Source organism: Corylus avellana, chromosome 6 (assembly GCF_965113065.1).
Source record: "Corylus avellana chromosome 6, dhCorAvel1.hap1.2, whole genome shotgun sequence".
In the NCBI taxonomy this organism is placed as follows: Eukaryota; Viridiplantae; Streptophyta; class Magnoliopsida; order Fagales; family Betulaceae; genus Corylus; species Corylus avellana.
In genome coordinates, this window is record NC_142495.1 from 13,309,381 (window position 1) to 13,317,071 (window position 7,691).

Genomic DNA, 7,691 nt, shown 5'->3' on the forward strand with positions numbered 1-7,691 from the left:
TGGTAGTGCGAACAATCGCAAGGGAGCTGCGATCAAGTGCACTACAGGCGAGAACCACAATGCGCAAGGCACCTGCGATCGAGCGCCAGCACAAGGAGGATCGATCGCAGACCTGCGATCGATCGCACACGGGCTGCGATCGAGCGCACCCGTGTGTGATGGCCAAGTCAGCCGCCAGCCTTAATATAGAAATCACAACTTTTAGGGTTTTGTAGCTTTGTGCGAACTAGGGCTCAAACCGTACGATTTTTAGGGTTTCTAGAGTATTCCTAAAGGCCTATAAATAGACCCTTAAGCCTCTAAAATGGAGACACTTTCCTAGGAGAAGAATTGGAGCTCTTCAAGTTCAAGTTTTGGGTTTATTCTTTTCCTTTTATTTTATTTTATAAAGATGTTTAACATCAAACTTATGTGTAACTAATTTATTTAGCAGGGCTAGATTGAAGCTTTAGTTATGTTTAGTTAATATTCAATATTGGCGCTTTGTGATGATCATGTTGTCATATTTAACTTGATTAATGCCTACTTTCATGAATTCCTCATATGTGTATGCTTGATCAACTTATGCATATGGTATGAACTAGTTAGTTAAATCAATTTGGATGACCGAGTCCTGGGTTTAACATAAGTAACAAAAGAAATCCACACCGGGTTCTTGAGTTAATCAACATGGGGAATCAGGAGTATACACCCATGCCCTAGGCCTCATGTGTTTGCCAATTTTCACAGAATATATGCTTTGTTAACGAACAACTTAGTCTACACCCATGCTAAATCCTTTAAGAAAGAAAAGAGTTAGAGTATATATACATGCCTAACTCGTTGCTTAGGGAAATCTATAGCTTAAGGAGTATACACTCATGCCCTTAGGTTGACAAACATTAGATATTCATAACATGATCAAAATATTGGCATATTGATATATTAATTGAATATAATTAGTGGTGGATATCAAAGCCCTACCTTTTTATTATCAGCAAATCAAAAATCAATCTTTGTCTTGTTTTACTTTGGAATTAATTTTAGAGAAAATTCAGCAATCCTCATGGGAATGACCCCGTATTTGCACACTATACTACTATGTTGACCTCGTGCACTTGCGGGTAAAACATCAAATTATTTGCCTATTAATTTAGGTAGATATTTGTGACAGCAACAAAAAATGATGGAACCACCTCCTTGCAGAGCCTCTTTTAGCGGTTGTGCCTCCATCCTTAACATCGGTACCGAGCTTCTCTCTTGTTTCTCTTGGGGCAAAAAATACACTCCTCTTGACGTGTGCCCTCATTTTATAACTCTCTTTTCTCATTTCTTGTACTTTCTTTGTACTTCTCTAGGTACATTTTAGGACAACATGTAGGAGGGTTTATCATCATTTTCTCAAAATTTTTTATAAACATCATTATTTTCTCAAAGTTTCTTTTTCTCAAACTTGTCATGCTTGCAGCATAATTCCATAATATAAAAAAAAAAAAAAATGATCATTTGTTGTTTGAAACAAAATTTCATAAAGAGAATGAGATGATAATTTTTGGAAGGGATAGTAAATTCACTTACATCTAGACTGTGGCTATGAGCAGTCTTTGAACTTGCTAATTAATCACCTTGAAAAATAACTTCTTGTTCCACTGGCTAACAAGGGAGTGGGTTTACCTCAATGACCTTAGGGATTTAATCCGTAAAAGCCCAAATCTTTCTCGATTTATGCGTATCATCCTTGCAAATAAGAATGAAATTATCAATACAAAACAATACAGTTAAAAAGTGAATTTTTTTTATACAAAATACCCACAACTATGCCGAACATGGTATTTATACAAATCTACTCCACTGTCTAAACTCTAGACAAAACTTCACCAACGTGGAATCTCTGTACATCTCAATATGAATCTCTAATCACAACTGTATAATTACCTTGACTTTCCATTCCTGCAAGCACTACAAAAACTGCGAAGTAGTGAGTCAATTGATTTCCGATAATATAAATCATTATTGAATCATATATATCAAAAGGCCAGACAAGTTATAAAAGCACAAGATTCCGTATTATTGGATATCAATATCATACTCAATAAGTAAGAATACTTACAGTGGGTTACAGGAATGAATCATCAAAGGTAATTACTTGTTGAAACTCATTCTGCTTCAGTTGATCATTAACCATGAATTTCCCAATCACTGACTTTCTCTCTCTCGCCCAAACTCTCTTTCTCACCTTCTCTCCCTCAATCTCCTTCTCTAATGCATTTTATTCTCAATCTCTATGTGGTTATAAAGGAAAATAAAAATAAAAATATTGATAGTGGGTAGAGAGCTGTACAGGTGTGAATGGATGAAGGTTAAAAGAAAGAGAATAAGGAAGGTGGGGAAAGTAGGAAAAGAAAATATAAGGAAAGAATAAGTGGGTTAGGCTCCAATTTAATAAACCAAATCTAATAAAATCCTAACTTCCATTAAAAATCTTAAACCAACGAACTCCTCATTAAATCACCGGCTATTATAATCATACTCCAAATTATAATAATCAATCATCAATTATCAAATCTTTTGAATCTCCCAATAAAATAATCAAGATATAATCTCTCATATAAAATCAACATCATGATATAATAACCTCAAATCAATATTCATTCTTATAATATTCGTAAGATCTAATAAATTCCTCAAGAATAAATATCATTACCTAATATCATCAAATAAATATCTCCAAAATAAGACTTTTAAAATCTAGGGCACTACACTAGGGATTCATTTGAGCCCTAACTAAAATATTAGCTATACATAATTTAAATAAAACTAAAACTAAAAGGGGTAAAGAAGAAACCGAAAACGCTTCTAGATTGAGCCTACAATTCTTCTCTCCAAGATTGTATATATTTCTTAATATATAGAGGCTTATTTATAGGATTAGGAGAACCCTAGAAGTCCTAGAAACCCTAATAAAACCATAGGTCAGTCTCCGTAAGTAACAAAAGAAATCCACATCGGATTCTTGAGTTAATCAACATGGGGAACTGGGAGTAGACAAACATTAGGTATTCATAACATGATCAAAACATTGGCATATTGATATATTAGCTAAATATAATTAGTGGTGGATATCAAAGCCCTACCTTTTTATCATTATCAACTCAAATCCAATCTTCGTTTTATTTTACTTTTGGAATTTATTTTAGACAAAATTCAGCAATCCTTGTGGGAATGACCCCGTACTTGCACCCTATACTACTGTGTTGACTTCATGCACTTGCGGGTAAAACATCCAATAATTTGTCTATTAATTTAGGTAGGTAACTGTGACACAACAAGTTTTTGGCGCCGTTGCCCGGGGATTGCGGTAAATTTTATTTAAAATTATTTTCCTTTAGTGTGTTATCTTAATTTTCAATTTTCAATTTAGTTTTTATCAAAAATATTTTCTATTCATTCTTAACTTTTTCTGTTTTCTGTTTTAGGTTTACGGACTAGCATTATGTTGTTGTGATCAAACGTTGGCCGAGTGCGATCGAGAGCACCAACCTGTGATCGAGCGCAGTTCTAGGGAGCATCCGGACCAGTAGCACTGAAGTTGCTTTGACTGAAGAAGCAATTCAATTGATGCAAGGTCGTCGATCCCAATATTCAACCGTCATTCCACTCAATCCTGAAATTGAGCAGACAATTCGTCAAAGACCTAGAGACAAAGAAGAAGAGGAATTAATTGAGAACACAATGGAAGATTTGCAAGAGAATCCACCAATAGTGCCAAGACCACTAGAGGCAAATCCACCACCGGTGCAGAGACCGATGAAGCAGGCATTCATTCCAACAAACCTCCATCAACCCTCATGCATAGCTTATCAACCGGAGGTGGAAGGCAGCTATTATATTTCTCCTCAAATCCTTAATGCACTGACTCTCTTTAGGGGCACACCTACTGAGGATCCTAACTTGCATCTGAAGGAGTTCTTTGATCTATGCAAGTTGCAGCACATCCAAGGCTTAACTCTAGAGAGACTCAGGTTCGTTCGCTTTCCCTTCTCTTTGAAAGATAATGCTAAACTGTGGTATAATTCCTTGCCTGCAGATTCTATCCATACTTGGGAAGAATTAGCCACCAAGTTTCTAAAGAAGTTTTTCCCAGCCCAAAAGACAAGACAACTTAGAAGGGAACTTTAAATGTTCCAACAAAGATGTGGAGATCTTTTCTTTGAGGCATGAGATCACTTCAATTCATTGCTTCTAAAGTGCCCACATCACAACATCCCTCAAGATGATTAGGTACAAATTTTCTATGAAGGTTTAGATGATACTAACAAATGGATGGTTGATTCAGCTCTTGGAGGAGCACTTATGGAAAAGAGTAGAGAGGAAGCAATAGAGCTTTTTGAAACATTAAGTGAGCATTCCCAACAATTTTGCTCTAGAGGAAGGCGAGGATTAAAGAGCGAAGGCATGTATGAAGTGAACTTCAATGGAGGATCTCCAAATCAGATGGCTGCTGTGGAAAAGAAGTTAGATATGATTGTCAAAGCCATGACTGCTATATGTGTTATATGTTCCCATTTAGGTCACACTACTGAAATGTGTCCTTTATCTCTATTTCCAGAGCAAGAAGAGGTGAATTATGTGGAACAAAACAATTACCCCTACAAGAACAATCTGTACTTCAACATCTACAATCCAGGATGGCGCAACCATCCCAATTTCTCTTGGAGTAACAATCAAGGACAGCAGAAGGGTCCCCAACAAGCAAGTCAACCAACTCAAGAGTCAAAGTTGAACCAACTGGAGAATATGATGCACAACCTAGTGATTTTACAACAGCAATTTACGGTTGATCAAAAACAATTCAAAATAAAGACTGATCAAGCCATCCAAAGACTGGAAGTGCAAATGGGGCAGATGGCAAAGGAGCTGAGTGAAAGGAAGTAGGGAGAGTTTCCAACCCAAACAATACCCAATCCAGGGAGTCACCAGTAGCTGAACGTAATCACAGTTCTCAAGAATGGCAAGGTCATAGGAACTGAAGAGCCACCTCAAGCATCTCCAGAGGAAGCATCAACTTCCAAGGTAAACAAAATGGAGAAGGTGAATGCACCACCCTTCCCTCAAAGGTGAGTCAAACCAAAGAAAGATAAGCAACTTATGGATATCTTTAAGACTTTGAGGAAAGTAGAAATCAATATTCCTTTGTTAGATGCAATTAAACAGATTCCTTAATATGCTAAATTTTTAAAGGATTGTTGCACTAACAAAATGAAGTTTCAGGAGCATGAGACAGTGGCCTTAACAGAAGAGGTAAGTGCAGTTTTGTTGAGAAAATTACCACCAAAGCTAACAGATCCAGGTAGTTTTACCATTCCTTGCAGGATAGGAGATCATTTTTTTGAGCATGCACTGCTGGATCTAGGAGCAGGGGTCAATTTGCTATCTTACATGGTATATGAAAAACTGGGTTTGGGGAGCTTCAACCAACCTCTATCACCTTGCAATTGGCAGACAGAAGCATCAAAAGACCAAAAAGTATACTTGAGAATGTGTTGGTAAAGGTAGGTACATTTATTTTACCTGCTGATTTCATTGTGTTGGATGTGGAAGAATCCGCTATGCCATCCCCTATGCCATCTTTCATGGTTCAACAAGGCATTGTATTGGGTCGTGCTATTTCAAGCAGGGGAATTGAGGTGGATAAAGCTAAGATAGATATCATCTCCAAACTTCCCCCACCTCTGACAGTAAAGGGGGTGAGGAGTTTTCTTGGACATGCCGGATTCTATAGAAGGTTCATTAAGGATTTCTCCAAGATCTCTAAACCCCTTTGTGCATTGCTAGGAAAGGAGGCCAAGTTTGAATGGACTGAAGAATGCATGACTGCCTTCAAGACACTAAAAAAGCTGTTCACATCTGCACCAATAATGCGGGCACCTAATTGGAGTCTACCCTTTGAGCTCATGTGTGATGCTAGTGACTTTGCCTTGGGAGCTGTCTTGGGTCAAAGAATCAATAAGGAACCTCATGCCATTTATTATGCTTCTAGAACATTGAATGATGCCCAACTAAATTATTCTACTACTAAGAAAGAATTATTAGCTGTCATATTTGCTTTGGAGAAGTTCAGATCATACCTAATTGGTTCTATTGTATTCATTGATCATGCTGCTTTGAGATATTTGTTTCCTAAGAAAGGTGCCAAACCTAGATTGATCAGATGGGTACTACTACTACAAGAGTTTGACCTTGAGATTAGAGATAAGAAGGGCAGTGAGAATGTGGTGGCAGATCACTTATCCAGATTACTCTATGAGGGGGAAGGAGATGAGCTCCCATTGAATGAAAATTTTCCAAATGAGCAGTTGTTTGCAGTTCATATCCAACTCCCATGGTATGCAGATATAGTGAATTATATAACTACCAAGGTGTTTCCTCCAGGTATGTCTAGTCAAGAAAGCAAGAGGTTAATATCTATATCTAGACAATACCATTGGGATGACCCCTATTTGTTCAAATTCTGCCCTGATCAAATCATTAGAAGGTGTGTCCTATAAGAAGAGCCCTTGAGTATTTTGCAGCAGTGTCATCAGTTTGCTTGTGGTGGCTTAATGTGTTTAAAGATGCTTTCTTGTTTTGTAGCTCTTGTGATAGATGCCAAAGGATAGGTAACATCTCATCCAGAAATCAAATGCCGCTGGAAAATATTCAAGAGGTAGAACTCTTCGATGTCTGGGGTATTGACTTCATGGGACCATTTCCTAACTCATTCAGTTATTTATATATTTTTGTGGGTGTGGATTATGTGTCTAAATGGGTCAAGGCTGTCCCCTCAAGGACTAATGATCACAAAGTAGTTGTGAAGTTTTTGCAGGAAAACATCTTTGCTAGATTTGGGACACCAAGGGCAATCATTAGTGATAGGGGGAGCCACTTCAACAACTATGCCTTTGCCTCCGTGATAAAGAAGTATGGCATTACTTATAAGGTTGGCACTCCATACCACCCCCAAACCAGTGGTCAAGTGGAGATCAGCAATAGAGAGATCAAAGGTATACTTGAAAGGACAGTATATCCCAGTAGGAAGAATTGGTCACTACGCTTGAATGATGCACTATGGGCTTACAGAACTGCTTAGAGCATTCCCAATGGATGAGCCATATTTTTATGTAAAATGGCTTCTTAAAACTCACTTTTATCTAGTTTAGCTAAGTCATTTTTAAATATCTCTACATCCGATTAGCTATATTTTTATCTATTCAATTAAAATATTATTAAAAGTAAAAAAAGTTTTGGGAAAAAAGAGAACATGTGAGAGGAAAAATGGGAAAAAATTTCGGAAAAAGAGAACATGTAGAGAAAAAGTAGGAAAATATTTGGGAAAAAGAGAAAACAAGTGAGAGAAATAGTGAAAAATAAAATAGCTCCTTTGAAAAGTGCTGCTACATTTAGCTTTTTTTTTTAGCTCTTCCAATAAAATATTTATTTTACATTTTTTTTGGCTAATCCAATGTAAGGGGTTTTTTAAACATTTGAAGAGTTATTTTAGATAAAAGTAACATTTGGCTCTTCCATTGGGAAGGCTCTTACAAGACACCTATCGGTATGTCTCCATATCGCATGGTTTTTGGAAAGGCATGTCATCTACCAGTGGAATTGGAACACAAAGCGTACTAGGCCATCAAGAAGTTTAGTTTTGATATGAAGCAAGCTGGTGACAA